Source organism: Cucurbita pepo, chromosome LG13, assembly GCF_002806865.2.
Source record: "Cucurbita pepo subsp. pepo cultivar mu-cu-16 chromosome LG13, ASM280686v2, whole genome shotgun sequence".
Classification (NCBI taxonomy): domain Eukaryota; kingdom Viridiplantae; phylum Streptophyta; class Magnoliopsida; order Cucurbitales; family Cucurbitaceae; genus Cucurbita; species Cucurbita pepo.
In genome coordinates this window covers 3,398,404-3,416,928 of record NC_036650.1, presented here as the reverse complement: position 1 = coordinate 3,416,928, position 18,525 = coordinate 3,398,404, and the positions used below count along the sequence as shown (strand labels likewise).

Sequence of the window (18,525 nt, the reverse complement as noted above, 5' to 3'; positions counted from 1 at the left end):
AGTATGTGAAAATTTAGGGTCGCTACATAGATGATTCTTCCGAAGAGGTTTGATCTAGGGTGCCTCGAGGCATTTGCACTTGAATGGGGGTTGGGTCTCTTCTACTTTAGCATGAGCAGACTTTCTAGGTGGACTCTTTGATTTTGACTTAGGTGCCATTGGTTTGGCAAGGAGAAAACTTGCTTAGGTACGAGGGAGAAACGGGAGTTGAGAAGTAGAAATCTAAGAAATTTTGAGAGTTTTGGAGTGTCTCGTTTCACCCCCTAATCCTCTCTTTTTCTAGAATATTTTCTATTTCATGATTGGACATTTGTGCCAGTATGTTTGTTTGCCGATGATATCATATGGCGACTTTATGTTTAACATTGTACCTTTTGAGAGAGTGTACACGACTTTATGTTTAACATCTTGAATCAGGAGGTTTTAACTTTTCAATTATTTCAGTCTTGGCTTTATTCACCGTCCTAAAACATACCTTTTGTTACCATGAAATGACATTTCTTCCGGTTGGGCATCAAATGTTTCTCTACGCACTTCTGAAACACTATTCCTAAATAAGTTAAAATGATTCTCCATTAATTGAGAAGTCATCCATAAATACTTCCACAATTTTCTGTATCACGCTGGTAAAGATCGCCCATCTTAGGAAGTTGTTCAAGCTTTACACATCCAAATGGCATCATTCTAAAAGCTCAAACGATTCCCTATAACTCGGGAAGTCACACATGAATATTTCTATATTTTGGTCAAAATCGTCATCATACATTTTTTGAAAGGCTGCTAAAGCATTACACAGCTGAATGACATCCTTCTAAAAGTAAAAATTCTATATTTTTTATTTTTTTATGCACCAGACATATAGTGATTTGATTATATCCTGAATATTCATTCAAAAATTAATAATGTGCATGTACCTTCCATGCTAGTCCATACAACATTTGATCCATAAAAGGTAATAACTTGTATGATTCATCTATCAAATTCTCTTCTTTATCTAGTCCTCTACTTGATAATACTTTCCATTATCTTTGCTAAGGCAAAACATTCCTAGATAGTTGTCTAGTCCTCCTTATCTTTTGGATATTTCATGCAAGCATTCATGTTAATCATTCATAATGTAATTGTACCCCTTATGTACATCTACTGAGGTTTTGACCATTTTCAAAAATGATAGGTATATCTTTGTTTGCTTCATAATTCATGGGGAAAAAATCAGAGGGAAAAATAAATTTGCCTAGGGTTTAGGGTTTATACTCTTTTTGTGCTAACCAAGGACTTATCTTTGTTTCTTGGATAATTGGATAATGAGCCAGGTCATGAAGTCAAACTAGTAGCTATTTTGAATGTGCCCTTAGATCATTCACCATGAAAGTTCGAGAAGGTCACATGATCAGTGCAAAATATGGACGTGACATCCTATAAGAATAGTGGCTAGGGATCCCCTAAAATAGTGTATGGCATCTCATCTAGGTGAGGGAAAACATGAGGCTTGAACCTAACATCCTGTAAAGAAAAATATGATGCAAAACATGCCGCAGGAAGCACCGTATGGTGGGAGGTCATGGGTCACTTTAGACATGATTCTATTACCTAACATTCTTTAATGTCATGATAACTTTAGGGCATGAAGTGTAATGTTCCTATCTTGCTCATATCCTTACTAGATTTTGCCAAAATTTGCTAGACATATAGGGCCACTATGAAAAAACTTCTATGTTGGAATACTTCAAGTTTTGCAAGCTAAGGTTTGTGCAAAAGTAGAGCTTTTACTCTCATAGTTATTATTTTCTTTTAATTTTTTATAAAATTAAAATGGTTTCTAATGCTTCCGATGGGTGGATGAAGAGTTCATTCTCTTCCTTTACCTAAATCTTTATAAATCACGTTTCTTAGGTAATTAAGTAAAACCATGGATTCTTACTGTGGGCCTTTAGGGGTAGTTAGTAGTTTCTCTTAAGTCTTGGCTTATAGCCCAACCACGTTTTAATGTACTTGGAAACTTGCATATGTCACTTACAAGGGTGCTTGTTTTCTAGGGTCTCGAAAACATCTTAGAATCCTTACAGGGGTATTTTGGTCATTTATTTTTATATTTTTTGTTTTAAAATCTTAACGTATTTCAAACTCCTTAACTCTTGAATAGCTTTTCATGTCCTTATATATAGGTCTTATTTAAAACCTAAGGTTATTTGGAGGCCGTTTGTAACTTGAAATAGTTTACAGTTGTCAAAGTATTTTGGTCATTTGATCTATAATTCTTGGTTTAGCCCCTATACACGCTCCCATGACCTTGATGACTTTCTTAACCTCTTATATAATTGAAATATAACATATATAAAATCTTAAATCTTTTGGAGTTCATTTGGTAAAACATATATAAAATCTTAGATCTTTTGGAGCTCATTTGGTCACCCTGGCTTAGGCAGGTAGGGCATTTGGGTTGTTTTGTACTTATTCTTGGTTCTCCCCTAAACAAACTCCAATAAATTTTAAATCTTGCATATCACCTTATATCCTTGAAAATAGGTTATATTATAAAATCTCATTTGATCCATAAACTAATGCTTAGGCATGTAGGGGTCTTTAGGATCATTTTACCCTTATTTTTGGTTTAGCACCTAAACAAATTTCAATGATTACTAATTTTTTTTTTTAATATTCTTAAAATTTCACCTTAGTCTTATTAAAATATCATACTATTTAGGTCATGAACAGATGGTACGTTACTCTAGGGGCATTTTAGTCATTTAGCATCCTAAACTTGGTTCGAGCCCCAAACATGATCCAATGATTCTAAAACTTAATATGGTCCTTAGAAATAATGGAATAAGGCATCTCTTACTATTGCATAACATTTGGAGGTCATTTGGGTCATCAACCGAAGGTAAGTTCCCTTAGAGGCATTATGGTCATTTTACACTATTACTTGGTTTAGCTACTTAACCTTGTCTAATGACCACAAAGTTTCATGTATAATCTTTAACATTCTATAATATACTTAGCATTAAAATTTTATGTGTAGCAGAGTTCATTTTGTGGGTTATATTAACGTTATTTGAATCCTTAGTAAATCACTCGGTTTGGGGTCTTAACTTATGGTTCTCAGTGTCTTTCATGTTCCCTTAGTTCATAATTGCCTTAATATTCCTACTCAAATCAAAATGATTTTGTTAAGTATTTCTTAAGAAAAGTCAAAGATGGTTACTTTCCTCCATGTTGAGGTTTGGGTCCTCAATTCTCAAGCTTTCCGCATTCAACTTGCTCCCATTTTTTTTTTCTTAGATCCATCTTTGAGTCCAGTTTTAGGAACAATAAAAAAATTTATGAGAATGGGTGATCCAAATTGATTAAAAAAAAAAAAAATATATATATATATATATATATATATAGAAAGGTAACATATGACTACCTTTGACTCTGGGTTGAGTTGCTGGAATATAATGATTTTTCTCATTATATTACCTCTAATTTTGCCCTTGTAAAGCTGTATATGGACCTTGAATGGACTCAATTTCTTCCCAATACGTTTTAGATGAGCTTTCAAAGAAGTAGTGGCCAATTTCATATCGTTTTGTGGTTTGTAGATCGAATTGTAACCTCTAAAGTTTGTCGAAAAACATATTCTTTGTCAAAATAAAGCCAGAAAACTTTTTTTTGGTTGGGAAGTTTTAAACCTTATCAAGCCCCCATTCCTTCACCAAACTTGCTGAAAATCTCATATGAAATATACACGAGTGGGTAGGAGAGAAAATGATTAACCATAACCCTCAAATTTACAAGATACAATAAATACTAATAATCTAAAAACTTCAAACTCAAGTTTTAGGAATTCTCACCCCATATTCTTGTCTTAAAACATGGGCTATAATTTCTTATAATTTTTTATTTATAGATGAAGTTTGCATCCAAACCAAATTGCACATTTTTTTTTCAATTTCATTTTCGCAATGAAGAGAAACTTTGGTGGCATTTTTGTAATTTCTCATTTTTATTATTTTATTTAATTTTTATTTTTTCAAAACTCTAAAAAAATTCTAAAAATATTGGTCATTTTTTTCCCTTCTTATAACCACCTTGAAATTCTTCTCAATAAGTAATTAAAAATTTAGAAAGTTCCTTAAAAACTAGAAATATGATATTTTTACTCTTTATGCTTACATTTTATTTCGGATCCTTTTCCAATGGCCTCAAACTCTCTTTTCTCAATTTCTTTCTGATTTTCTTTCAAGAAAATCTCAACAAAGTTAGTCTTGTGTTTGAGTCATAGCACGTAAGAATTTGTAGAATGTGAAGAATTTTGGGATTTCCTTTCCTATGGAACAATTACAAACATATAACTGTTTACTGTGACTTGTGTTTTACTAAACGTAGGGCTCCTATTTAAACAAAAATAAATCCGATAAATAGCTCCTACTAAAACTCTACTCAAATAAACTATTCAGAAGGATGAATGGCTTAACAACTTCCTATTTTAAAAAATAAATAAATCCTATAAATAGTTCCTACAAAAACTCTACTCAAATTAATTATTAATGGCTTAACAACTTACCAATTCTATGTAACAATAAGTTGCACTAATTTTTACAGCCTCCATGAGTGCAAGATTATTTCTAACTTCGAGATTATGAAAACATTCAACTTGGTGCAACCGTATGTCTGCCCATGGACTTCCATTATCTCACTGGATCCTTGACTAGGAACATATATGGCCCTCAACAATTTGATATACCTGACTGCATCAAATTTTATGATCTAAGTGTCACAATCGTTCACAGGTTGCCATACAAGGGCATCGCATGCTACCCGCATTCTCTTTTCAAGGGGAGCTATGCAAATGGGAGCAAGAATAGCGAGAAACAACTCCAAGTCCACGCGAAGTCCACCCAAATTATACAAAGCATCTACAATCACAGTGAGCATCAACATAATCTGGTTTCATGAATACGCCCTCTTACAAGGCCTTAACGGCAGCCCTATATTCCCTTACTCCAAATAAAGCACTCCCACCAGTTTCAAAGCTCTAGAATGTGTAGGACAAAGAATAGAAGCAAATATTCCCACTGATTTCCACCGGCCTCCGCCACCTCCAATGCCAACAGAAACTCTTCCTTTGCTTCTTTGTATTTTCCAAGAACATACAAGTAGTTCCTAGCTCTAAAATGCGGCCTCACGTCAGTAGGTTGCAGCTCACAAGCCCTCTTGAAGCTAACAAGAGCCTCCTTGAAAAATTAGGAGGAATAGTTTATTTCAGTAGAGTTTTTGTTGGAGCTATAAATAGGATTTATTTTTGTTTAAATAGGAGGGCTGAGCTTAGTAAAACACAAGCCACAGTAAACAGTTCATTATTTCAGTTGTCCGTGTATTACATAATTTCATATTTATTCACACCTTTGAGCGTGAGATAATTTGACAGTTGGTATCAGAGCCAAGTTGATAATGAAATTATTACTCAACGAGATGAATGGTGGAAGTGCTTCTATGGGTATAGTTATGGAAAAGCTTGTGGGCAATAATTACAATTATTGGAAGTTATGTATGGAAGGTTATCTATAGGGACAAGATCTGTGAGATTTAATCGAAGGTGATGACACAGAAATTCTAGCCGACACTCCACAAAATGCTAAATTACGCCGAAAATGGAAGATCAAATGTGGAAAAGCCTTATTTACCTTGCGAACTCTTATTAGCAAGGAATATATTGTTCATGTTCGTGATTTAAAGTCACCAAAGCAAGTATGGGAAATCCTTCCAAAGTTGTTCACCAAGAAAAATACAGCTCGATTGCAATTTCTAGAGAATGAATTGGCTGTGGTAACTCAAGGCAATTTTTCTATTGAAGAATATTTCTTAAAAGTGAAAAATCTATGTTCTGAAATTTCAGAATTAGATGCTGAGGAGTCAGTGAGTGATGCTCGATTACGGCGTTATCTTATTCGTGAATTACGAAAAGAATGTATGCCCTTTGTTTCCTCAATACAAGGGTGGGCAAATCAGCGTACAGTAATTGAACTGAATTGGAGAATCTTCTTTCCAATCAAGAAGCCTTGATTAAGCAAATGACTAGCAGCAACGATCGTTGCGGAAAGTCAGAAGATGTGTTGTATGTCAAAGATCAAAGGAGACAGAATTTTCATTCAAAACCTTCATCTAGCAATGGGAATCAATTCAGAAGTGAGGAGTCGTCAAAGAAGCCATTTAAAGCTTGCTACAGGTGCGGAAAACCTGGACATTTTAAACGAGATTTTCAGGTGAAAGTGGTGTCTCATCGTTGCAGAAAGTCAGGTCATAGTAAGCCAAATTGCCGAGTCAAAATGCAGGAATCAGAAGCAAATGTTGTACACGTAAGAAAAAATTCTTTAGATCCAATTTGGGAATACTGCTTAACTACTGAGGTTCTTGACCAGCCAACAAGTGTGACCTCGGTTGTACATCAAGATGGTGGTTCTGCAAGTGCTCATGCCTTTATAGACTACGATGAAGAATGGATCGTTGATTCTGGTTGTTCTCATCATGCAACTGGAAACGAAACTCTTCTATCAGATGTTCATCCACATTTTCAAAAGAAGGTCATTATGACAGCCGATAATTCAATGCATCCTGTGACGAAAGAAGGAGATTTGAATGATGGGAGTGTTCTACTCAAGGACGTTTATCATGTTCCGGGTTTGAAAAAAAACCTTGCTTCTGTATCACAAATAACAGATTCAGGAAGGTATGTTCTTTTTTGTTCTAAAGATGTTCAAATATTATCTAATGTGAAACATGTTGCTGCTCATATCATGTTTGTGGAAAAAGAAAAGAATCTTTGTATGTTTTATCAGCTAGTGATGAATATATCAAGAAAGTTGGTCATAATGCAAGCTCAACTCTTTGGCATGCTCGGTTGGGTCATGTGGGTTTCCAGTGGTTGTAGAAAATATCCACAAAACAACTTCTTGATGGTGTTCCTGTCTTTTAAGATATTCAGCATGATGAGATTTGTCCAGGCCGCCAATATGGCAAGTCTCATCGTCTTCCTTTCACAAGCTCAAGGAGTAAGCTTCAAAGGTATTAGAATTGATTCATTCTAATCTTTTGGGACCGACATGAACAACAAGCTATTCCGACTTTCATTACATTGTGTTTGTGGATGATTTCTCTCGCTTTAGTTGGGTATACTTCTTAGAACACAAAAGCGAAGCTTTTTCAAAATTTATTCAGTTTAAGCATGCTGTAGAAAAAGAATTTGAATTGAAAATCAAGTGCTTGCGCACGGATAATGGTGGGGAATATCTTTCAAATGATTTTATGGAATACTGTAAGGAGCATGGGATTCAGCGTCAACTGACTTGTCCAGAAACCCTGCAACAAAATGGGGTGGCTGAGCGTAAATTAGCTAATCTTACATCAGTTTGCTTGTCTTGGCTGCATGAGAGGAGTCTTCCAAGAGAGTTATGGGCATCATCTTTTCAAATAGCTTGCCATGTTGTAAATCGACTACGTCCATGGCCAAGGACAGAATCATCACCATTCGAACTGATTTATCATCATGAACCCAATGTGAGTTATTTTCGTATTTTTTGGTGTACTGAAACATAATCGAACTAAAGTTGACCCAAAGGCCAAAAAATGCATTTTTGTTGGCTATGATACTCATAGAAAGGGTTGGAGGTGTATGGATTTGGAAACAAAGATGGTTATTGTGTCTCGTGATGTGGTGTTTGATGAAATTTCAAGTTATAGAGATGATGCAGATAACAACAAAAATACAACTACTGTTACACTTTTTCCTAATGAGTCTACATTAGGGAGAAAAAAATTTCCAATTGCGACAGACATTCAAGCCGAAGAGAATAGAGAAACCACTACAAATATTGAAGTTGCCACAAGAAAAAATTCTCAAAGACAGAAGTTACCAGGTCATTTGTCTGATTTTGTAGTTGACATTAATCAATTTTCTATTTTGTCATGTTTTTTTATGGGAGATACAAGTGAAAATGAGCCGAGGTTGTACAGTGAAGCTAAAGGAATTTTGGAATGGAAAAATGCAATGATGGAAGAAATTTAAGCACTCCGAAAAAATGACACGTGGGAGCTTGTACCAAAGCCTCATGATGCCGATCTAATTACTTGCAAGTGGGTTTACAAGGTGAAGAAAAAAGCTGATGGTAGAATTGATAGACACAAAGCTCACCTTGTTGCTCGTGGGTTCTCTTAGCAATATGGTCGAGACTATGACGAGACTTTTAGTCCGGTCACAAGGATGATAACATTACTGACAATCATCTCTTTAGCTGCTAGTAAAGGCTGGAAATTATGGCAACTTGATGTGAAAAATGTTTTCTTTTACGGAGAGTTGGATCGGCATTATATAGACTCAAACAAGCTCCTCATGCTTGGTTTGGTAAGATTGCTCAATATCTTAATTTTTGTGGTTTTAAGTCTTCATGTGTTGATCCGAGCTTATTTGTTAAGAAAACAACAACTGGATGCACCTTGTTCTTACTTTATGTTGATAATATGATTATTACTAGTGATGATAGTGTTGAAATCAGTAGTCTTCAAGATGCCTTGTCTGTTCGTTTTGAAATGAAAATATTAGGTGAAGCTGATTGTTTTCTGGGTTTAGAAATTAAGAAATGTGACGATGGTTATTTTCGGTCTCAAAAAGGATATGCATCAAGTTTATTGCAGAGGTTTCGTATGGAGAATTCAAGAGAAAAAACTAACATGGATTTTTCGATTAAATGAAGTCAACATTTTGACTTTCTTCGTTTTAATTCAACAATTAATTTGAATAATGAATTTCAAATTAAAATAAAATTTAAATGATTAATTAATATTTAATATTAATTCAGATGTCAATCCCAATCAATTCCGGTTAAATTCGTAAATAAAACAAAAATCCGGTTAAATGTATCGTATATATGTAGCGCATATTCCCTAATTTGAATTCGAACACTTCGAACTCACTCGTCACACTGTTCTATGGTTTAGTCCGATATGAGCTAGCAGAGGGACCTAATGGACCTATAGATCATGGGCTCCAACGATTCAAGATTAACCGATTAAACTCATTAACCTGGTTAACCAACATTCGTTAACTACTAGGACACTCCACTATAGCCTAGTAGTTGCACTCCCCTCACTATAGATATATTTCTGTCCATCTGATATAACCATGATTAGTAAGTCGATCCTTCACAGGTTGTTCGTAACTAGAGCTGGGTCAATTTACCGTTTTACCCCTGAAGTTACTTCTTGTTCCTTATGTCTCACTGATCCTCTAATAAACAATTGGTTTGTGGTCCAACCAGTAAACCGAATCCCTCTCAGGCCAATGAGAGGGTGGGGCCCCTTGTTCAAGACCTGGAGTCAGTGCTTAAGGGAACTACCTTTCTTCTATCCCTAAAAGTGGGTAGGAGTGAATTCCGTCTTGCACCCCACGTCCCCAGCCATTCACCCAGTCTTACCCCTGAAATGGGAGGCCTGTTGAGTCGGCGAACTAGAGCCACTCTCACCCATGCAAATCTAAGGATAATTCCGAATAAACAGGAGTTCATGGTTAGCTCAGGATTAAAACCGAGTTACCTAGGTTATCGAATGAAAAGAAAATCAGTCTCAACAGTAAACGACATTATAAAGTGAGAGTGGTTTTCTTCATGGTCCGATCTTATGCAATACTCATTGCATAGGACGCCCCCACTCACATGTCTCCACATGTACAATTTAGTGATCACATTGTTTATATCATATACAAAAGTGGGCCGCATCCATAGTGTCCCCAGAATAAGGTACTCAGCCTTATCCTTATACTATAGATCATTTTGACTATATACTTGAACTTGATCCACTCTTATGTCTCTACATATAGTTCAAGTAATCATACTATAGCCAGAGTGTTCTTAGTTTATTTGATTTAGATTAATGATCGTAAAGTTCACTTTATTCAATAACAATCTTTACTGAATAAACAACAATAATAACTTTATTGAAAAGAGAATATGTTTTTGTTTACAAACTATGAGTTTTAGGACATAAAACCCAACAATGTATGGAAGCTTATCTACAGAGACAAGATTTGTTGGATTTAATTGAAGGTGATGACACAGAAATTCCAGCAGATACTCCACAGAATGCAAAATTACGCCAATGGAAGATCAAATGTGGAAAAGCCTTATTTACCTTGCAAACTTTGATTAGCAAGGAGTATATTGATCATGTTCGTGATTTAAAGTCACCCAAGCAAGTGTGGGAAACCCTTCAAAAGTTGTTCACTAAGAAAAATACAGCTCGATGCAATTTCTAGAGAATGAACTGGCTGTGGTAACTCAAGGTAATTTTTCTATTCACGAATATTTATTGAAAGTGAAAAATCTATGTTCTGAAATTTCAAAATTAGATGCTGAGGAGCCAGTAAGTGATGCTCATTACGGCGTTATCTTATTCGTGGATTACAAAAAGAATTTATGTCTTTTGTTTCCTCAATACAGGGTGGGCAAATCAGCCTACGGTAATTGAACTGGACAATCTTCTTTCAAATCAGGAAGCCTTGGTTAAGCAAATGACCAGCAGCAACAAGTTTTCCCCAAAGTCAAAAGATGCGTTGTATGTCAAAGATCAAATGAGACAAAATTTTCATTCAAAGCCTTCATCAAGTAATGTGAATCAATTCAGAAGTTAGCAGTCGTCAAAAAAGCCATTTAAAGTTTGTTACATGTGTGGAAAACCTAGCCATTTTAAACGAGATTGTCAGGTGAAAGTGGTGTGTCATCATTGCGGAAAGCGAGGCCATATTAAGCCAAATTGCCGAGTCAAAATACAAGAATCAGAAGGAAATGTTGTACACGTAAGAAAAAATTCTTTAGATCTAATTTGGGAATACTGCTTAACCAGTGAGGTTCTTGACCAGCCAACAAACGTTGTACATCAAGATCATGTTTCTACAGAAGATGCCAATTATGCCGCCCCTAGTGACCCTTCTGTTTATTTCACGGCCTTGGACTTGGGATTCGATGAAAATGATGATTTCGAGCTAACCTTTGGCGATCTTGACGGTCTGTTCCTTCCCTATGAGGCTAACGATTTCCTCATCTCCGAAGATTTTGATCAAACTACCAATTTGTTGGATCAAACTCCCATGACTACCAAACTTCTTGAATATCCTTAAAATTACACCTTATTCCAATTCCCGGAGATGAGGAAATCGTAGTTTGATCCAAATATTCGGAGATGAGGAAATCTTTAGCCTCATAGGGAAGGAAAAGACCGTCAAGATCGCCAAAGTTTAGCTCGAAATCATCATTTTCGTCGAATCCCAAATCTAAGGCCGTGAAATAAACAGAAGGGTCACTAGGGGCGGCATAATTGGCATCTTTTGTAGAAACATCATCTTGATGTACAACGTTTGTTGGCGGGTCAAGAACCTCACTAGTTAAGCAGTATTCCCAAATTGGATCTAAAGAATTTTTTCTTACGTGTACAACATTTGCTTTTAATTCCTGCATTTTAACTTGGCAATTTGGCTTAATATGGCATGGCTTTCCGCAACGATGACACACCACTTTCACTTGAAAATCTCGTTTAAAATGGCCAAGTTTTCCACACCTGTAGCAAGCTTTAAATGGCTTCTTTGAAGACTGCTCACTTCTGAATTGATTCACATTACTTGATGAAGGCTTTGAATGAAAATTTTCTCCTTTGATCTTTGACATACAACACATCTTCTAACTTTGGGGAAAACTCGTTGCCGCTGGTCATTTGCTTAACCAAGGCTTCGTGATTTGAAAGAAGATTCTCCAGTTTAATTACCATAGGCTGATTTGCCCACCCTTGTACTGAGGAAACAAAAGGTATAAATTCTTTTCGTAATCCATGAATAAGATAACGCCGTAATCGAACATCACTCACTAGCTCCTCATCATCTAATTCTGAAATTTCAAAACATAGATTTTTCACTTTCAAGAAATATTCTTCAATAGAAAAATTACCTTGAGTTACTACAGCCAGTTCATTCTCTAGAAATTGCAATTGAGCTATATTTTTCTTAGTGAACAACTTTTGAAGGGTTTCCCACACTTTCTTGGGTGACTTTAAATGATGAACATGATCAATATACTCCTTGCTCATCAAATTTCGCAAGGTAAATATAGCTTTTCCACATTTGATCTTCCATTGTTGCGTAATTTTGCATTCTGTGGAGTATCTGCTTCGCAAGGTAAATAAAGCTTTTCCACATTTGATCTTCCATTGTTGGCGTAATTTTGCATTCTGTGGAGTATCTGCTGGAATGTCTGTGTCATCACCTTCAATTAAATCCAACAAATCTTGCCCGGGTAGATAAGCTTCCATGCATAACTTCCAATAACTATAGTTATTGCCAACAAGTTTTTCCATAGCTACGCCCATAGAAGCACCTCCACCATTCATCTGATTGAGTAATAATATCAAACCGTATCAACTTGGCTCTGATACCAATGATCACAATATCTCACGCTCAAAGGTGGGAATACGTATGAAATTATTATTACTCAAACAAAATAATACAGGTACAACTGAAATAATAAACTGTTTACTGTGTGTTTGTTTCACTCAAGGGAGGCTCCTATTTACACAAAAATAAATCCTATACATAGCTCCTACAAAACCCAAAATAAACTATTCCTCCTTATTCGATGAGTGGCTTAACAAGTCGACTAATTCCACCTAACAATAAGTTGCACTAATTTTAACAGTTACTTCTTTTTTTAGTCATAGCAAGTAATTTTTCTTCTTTTATTGTTTTTGAAAATGTATTAGAGAAAGTTTAACTTTCAAATTTTTGTATAGCTTAGACCTCTGCTACAAATAACATGTGTCTCTTTGGCTGAGTGGTTAAAGGCGTGTGCCAAATAAAATGTTAATGTTGAATTAATAAGTTATTTGTATTTTTTCTTTTCTTTTATTATTTTAAAAATCTATTAGAAAAAGTTAACTTTCAAATTTTTGTATAACTTAGATCTCTACTACAAAGGACATGTGTCGCTTTGGCCGAGTGGTTAAGGCGTGTGCCTGCTAAGTACATGGGGTTTCCCTGCGATGGTTCGAATCTCTTAGGCCACGTGAAATATAAAATTTTAATGCCGAGTTAATTAGATATTTGTATTTTTTTTTCTTTTATTTTTTTTAAAATCTATTAGAAAACGTTTAACTTTCAAATTTTTGTATAGCTTAGACCTCTACTACAAAGGACATGTGACCTCTACTACAAAGGACATGTCTTGCTTTGGTCGAGTGGTTAAGGCATGTGCCTGCTAAGTACATGGGGTTTCCCCGCGATAGTTTGAATCTCTCAGGCGACATGAAATAAAATTTAATGACCTCTACTACAAAGGACACGTGTTGCTTTGGGCGAGTGGTTAAGGCGTGTGCCTGCCAAGTACATGGGGTTTCCCCGCGAGAGTTCGAATCTCTCAAGCGACGCTAAAATTAGATATTTGTATTTTTTTTTCTTTTATTTTTTTTAAAATCTATCAGAAAACGTTTAACTTTCAAATTTTTGTATAGCTTAGACCTCTACTACAAAGGACATGTGTCGCTTTGGCCGAGTGGTTAAGGCGTGTGCCTGCTAAGTACATGGGGTTTCCCCGCGATAGTTTGAATCTCTCAGGCGACGTGAAATAAAATTTTAATGACCTCTACTACAAAAAATACGTGTTGCTTTGGCCGAGTGGTTAAGGCGTGTGCCTGCTAAGTATATGGGGTTTCCCCGCGAGAGTTCGAATCTCTCAGGCGACGATTTTAATTTTTTTTTTCTCATTTCTCGTAGATTTGTATTTATTGTATTTGTTAATGAGAACGTTTGACTTTCAAATTTTTGTATAGCTTAGACCTCTATTGCCAAAAATATGTGTCGCTTTGGCCGAGTGGTTAAGGCGTGTGCCTGCTAAGTACATGGGGTTTCCCCGCGAGAGTTCGAATCTCTCAAGCGACGAGAAATAAAATTTTAATGCCGAGTTAATTAGATTTTTGTTTTTTTTTTCTTTTATTTTTTTTAAAATCTGTAAGAAAAAGTTTTAACTTTCAAATTTTTGTATAACTTAGACCTCTACTACAAAGGACACGTGTTGCTGTGCTCGAGTGGTTAAGGCGTGTGCCTGATAAGTACATTGGGTTTCCCTGCGATAGTTCGAATCTCTCAGGCGACGTGAAATAAAATTTTAATGCCGAGCTAATTAGATATTTATTTTTTTTTCTTTTCTTTTTTTTAAAAATCGGCAAATTAGATATTTATTTTTTTTTCTTTTCTTTTTTTAAAAATCTATTAGAAAAAGTTTAACTTTCAAATTTTTGTATAGCTTAGACCTGTACTACAAAGGACATGTATTGCTTTGGCCGAGTGGTTAAGGCATGTCCGTGCTAAGTACATGGGGTTTCCCCGCGATAGTTTGAATCTATCAGGCAACGTGAAATAAAATTTTAATGACCTCTACTACAAAAGACACGTGTGGCTTTGGCTGAGTGCTTAAGGCGTGTAACTACTAAGTACATGGGGTTTCCCCGCAATAGTTCGAATCTCTTAGGCGATGTGAAATAAAATTTTAATGCTGCGTTAATGAGATATTTGTATTTCTTTTCTTTTATTTTTTTTAAAATCTATTAGAAAAAGTTTAACTTTCAAATTTTTGTATAGCTTAGACCTCTACTACAAAGGACATGTGTCGCTTTGGCCGAGTGGTTAAGGCGTGTGCCTGCTAAGTATATGGTGTTTCCCCGTGATAGTTTGAATCTCTAAGGCGACGTGAAATAAAATTTTAATGCCGTGTTAATTAGATATTTGTATTTTTTTTCTTTTATTTTTTTTAAAATCTATTAGAAAAAGTTTAACTTTCAAATTTTTGTATAGCTTAGACCTCTACTACAAAGGACATGTGTTGCTTTGGCCGAGTGGTTAAGGCATGTCCGTGCTAAGTACATGGGGTTTCCCCGCGATAGTTTGAATCTCTCAGGCGACGTGAAATAAAATTTTAATGACCTCTACTACAAAGGATACGTGTCGCTTTGGCCGAGTGGTTAAGGCGTGTGCCTGCTAAGTATATGGTGTTTCCCCGTGATAGTTTGAATCTCTAAGGCGACGTGAAATAAAATTTTAATGCCGTGTTAATTAGATATTTGTATTTTTTTTCTTTTATTTTTTTTAAAATCTATTAGAAAAAGTTTAACTTTCAAATTTTTGTATAGCTTAGACCTCTACTACAAAGGACATGTGTTGCTTTGGCCGAGTGGTTAAGGCATGTCCGTGCTAAGTACATGGGGTTTCCCCGCGATAGTTTGAATCTCTCAGGCGACGTGAAATAAAATTTTAATGACCTCTACTACAAAAGATAAGTGTCGCTTGCCTGCAAATTTCATGGGCTTTCGCCGCGATAGTTCGAATCTCTCACGCGACGTGAAATAAAATTTTAATGCGGAGTTAATTAAATATTTGTATTTTTTTTCTTTTATTTTTTTTTTAAATCTATTAGAAAACGTTTAACTTCCAAATTTTTGTATAACTTAGACCTCTACTACAAAGGACACATGTCGATGTGGCCGAGTGGTTAAGGCGTGTGCCTGCTAAGTACATGGGGTTTCCCTGCGATAGTTCGAATCTCTTAGACGAAGTGAAATAAAATTTTAATGCCGAGTTAATTAGATATTTGTTTTTTTTTAAATCTATTAGAAAAATTATAACTTTCAAATTTTTGTATAGCTTAGACCTCTACTACAAAGGACATGTGTTGCTTAGGCCGAGTTGTTAAGGCATGTCCGTGCTAAGTACATGGGGTTTCCCCGCGATAGTTTGAATCTCTCAGGCGACGTGAAATAAAATTTTAATGACCTCTACTACAAAGAATACGTGTTGCTTTGGCCGAGTGGTTAAGGCGTGTGCCTGCTAAGTATATGGGGTTTCCCCGTGATAGTTCGAATCTCTAAGGCGACGTGAAATAAAATTTTAATGCCGTGTTAATTAGATATTTGTATTTTTTTTCTTTTATTTTTTTTAAAATCTATTAGAAAAAGTATAACTTTCAAATTTTTGTATAGCTTAGACCTCTACTACAAAGGACATGTGTTGCTTTGGCCGAGTGGTTAAGGCATGTCCGTGCTAAGTCGAGGGGGTTTCCCCGCGATAGTTTGAATCTCTCTGGCGACGTGAAATAAAATTTTAATGACCTCTACTACAAAAAATACGTGTTGNACATATTTGTATTTTTTTTTCTATTATTATTTTTTTAAATCTATTAGAAAACGTTTAACTTCCAAATTTTTGTATAACTTAGACCTCTACTACAAAGGACACATGTCGATGTGGCCGAGTGGTTAAGGCGNTTGTATACCTTAGACCTCTACTACAAAGGACATGTGTTGCTTTGACCGAGTGGTTAAGGNTCTTTTATTTTTTTTAAATCTATTAGAATTTTTTTTCTTTTATTTTTTTTTAAAATCTGTAAGAAAAAGTTTTAACTTTCAAATTTTTGTATAACTTAGACCTCTACTACAAAAGACACGTGTCGTTGTGCCCGAGTGGTTAAGGTGTGTGCCTGAAAAGTACATTGGGTTTCCCCGCGGTAGTTCGAATCTCTCAGGCGACGTGAAATATTTTTTTTTCTTTTCTTTTTTTTTTAAAATCGGCAAATTAGATATTTATTTTTTTTTCTTTTCTTTTTTTACGATAGTTCGAATCTCTCATGCGACGTGAAATAAAATTTTAATGCCGAGCTAATTAGATATTTATTTTTTTTTTCTTTTCTTTTTTTTTAAAATCGGCAAATTAGATATTTATTTTTTTTTCTTTTCTTTTTTTAAAAATCTATTAGAAAAAGTTTAACTTTCAAATTTTTGTATAGCTTAGACCTGTACTACAAAGGACATGTATTGCTTTGGCCGAGTGGTTAAGGCATGTCCGTGCTAAGTACATGGGGTTTCCCCGCGATAGTTTGAATCTATCAGGCAACGTGAAATAAAATTTTAATGACCTCTACCACAAAAGACACGTGTGGCTTTGGCTGAGTGGTTAAGGCGTGTAACTACTAAGTACATGGGGTTTCCCCGCAATAGTTCGAATCTCTTAGCATGGGGTTTCCCCGCGTGTAACTACTAAGTACATGGGGTTTCCCCGCAATAGTTCGAATCTCTTAGCATGGGGTTTCCCCGCAATAGTTCGAATCTCTTAGGCGATGTGAAATAAAATTGTAATGCTGTGTTAATGAGATATTTGTATTTCTTTTCTTTTATTTTTTTAAAAATCTATTAGAAAAAGTTTAACTTTCAAATTTTTGTATAGCTTAGACCTCTACTACAAAGGACATGTGTCGCTTTGGCCGAGTGGTTAAGGCGTGTGCCTGCTAAGTACATGGGGTTTCCCCGCGAGAGTTCGAATCTCTCAGGCGACGTGAAATAAAATTTTAATGCCGAGTTAATTAGATATTTGTTTGTTTTTCTTTTATATTTTCTAAAATCTATTAGAAAAAGTTTAACTTTCAAATTTTTGTATAGCTTAGACCTCTACTACAATGGACATGTGTTGCTTTGGCCGAGTGGTTAAGGCATGTCCGTGCTAAGTACATGGGGTTTCCCCGCGATAGTTTGAATCTCTCAGGCGACGTGAAATAAAATTTTAATGACCTCTACTACAGAAGATAAGTGTCGCTTGCTTGCAAATTTCATGGGGTTTCCCTGCGAGAGTTCGAATCTCTCAAGCGACGTGAAATAAAATTTTAATGCCGAGTTAATTAGATTTTTTTTTTCTTTTATTTTTTTTTTAAATCTATTAGTTAGATATTTATTTTTTTTTCTTTTCTTTTTTTCAAAATCTATTAGAAAAAGTTTAACTTTCAAATTTTTGTATAGCTTAGACCTGTACTACAAAGGACATGTATTGCTTTGGCCGAGTGGTTAAGGCATGTCCGTGCTAAGTACATGGGGTTTCCCCGCGATAGTTTGAATCTATCAGGCAACGTGAAATAAAATTTTAATGATCTCTACTACAATAGACACGTGTGGCTTTGGCTGAGTTGTTAAGGCGTGTAACTAGTAAGTACATGGGGTTTCCCCGCAATAGTTCGAATCTCTTAGGCGATGTGAAATAAAATTTTAATACTGTGTTAATGAGATATTTGTATTTCTTTTCTTTTATTTTTTTTAAAATCTATTAGAAAAAGTTTAACTTTCAAATTTTTGTATAGCTTAGACCTCTACTACAAAGGACATATGTCGCTTTGGCCGAGTGGTTAAAGCGTGTGCCTGTTAAGTACATGGGGTTTCCCCGCGAGAGTTCAAATCTCTCAGGCGACGTGAAATAAAATTTTAATGCCGAGTTAATCTGATATTTGTATTTCTTTTCTTTTATTTTTTTTTAAATCTATTAGAAAACGTTTAACTTCCAAATTTTTGTATAACTTAGACCTCTACTACAAAGGACACATGTCGATGTGGCCGAGTGGTTAAGGCGTGTGCCTGCTAAGTACATGGGGTTTCCCTGCGATAGTTTGAATCTCTCAGGCGACGTGAAATAAAATTTTAATG

At 35.4% G+C, this 18,525-nt stretch overlaps 7 non-coding genes across 7 annotated transcripts; all 7 read left to right on the top strand.

Annotated features, from left to right (window-relative positions):
- The first annotated feature begins 12,998 nt into the window (after positions 1–12,998).
- Positions 12,999–13,080, top strand: TRNAS-GCU. Its single transcript has one exon. It is a non-coding gene; the product is annotated as a tRNA-Ser (tRNA).
- A 278-nt stretch (positions 13,081–13,358) lies between these two features.
- TRNAG-GCC lies at positions 13,359–13,440 on the top strand. Its single transcript has one exon. It is a non-coding gene; the product is annotated as a tRNA-Gly (tRNA).
- A 111-nt stretch (positions 13,441–13,551) lies between these two features.
- TRNAS-GCU lies at positions 13,552–13,633 on the top strand. Its single transcript has one exon. It is a non-coding gene; the product is annotated as a tRNA-Ser (tRNA).
- A 40-nt stretch (positions 13,634–13,673) lies between these two features.
- Positions 13,674–13,755, top strand: TRNAS-GCU. Its single transcript has one exon. It is a non-coding gene; the product is annotated as a tRNA-Ser (tRNA).
- A 114-nt stretch (positions 13,756–13,869) lies between these two features.
- Positions 13,870–13,951, top strand: TRNAS-GCU. Its single transcript has one exon. It is a non-coding gene; the product is annotated as a tRNA-Ser (tRNA).
- A 3,360-nt stretch (positions 13,952–17,311) lies between these two features.
- TRNAS-GCU lies at positions 17,312–17,393 on the top strand. The gene has a single exon. It is a non-coding gene; the product is annotated as a tRNA-Ser (tRNA).
- Positions 17,394–18,212: 819 nt separating this feature from the next.
- TRNAN-GUU lies at positions 18,213–18,294 on the top strand. Its single transcript has one exon. It is a non-coding gene; the product is annotated as a tRNA-Asn (tRNA).
- Positions 18,295–18,525: the final 231 nt, after the last annotated feature.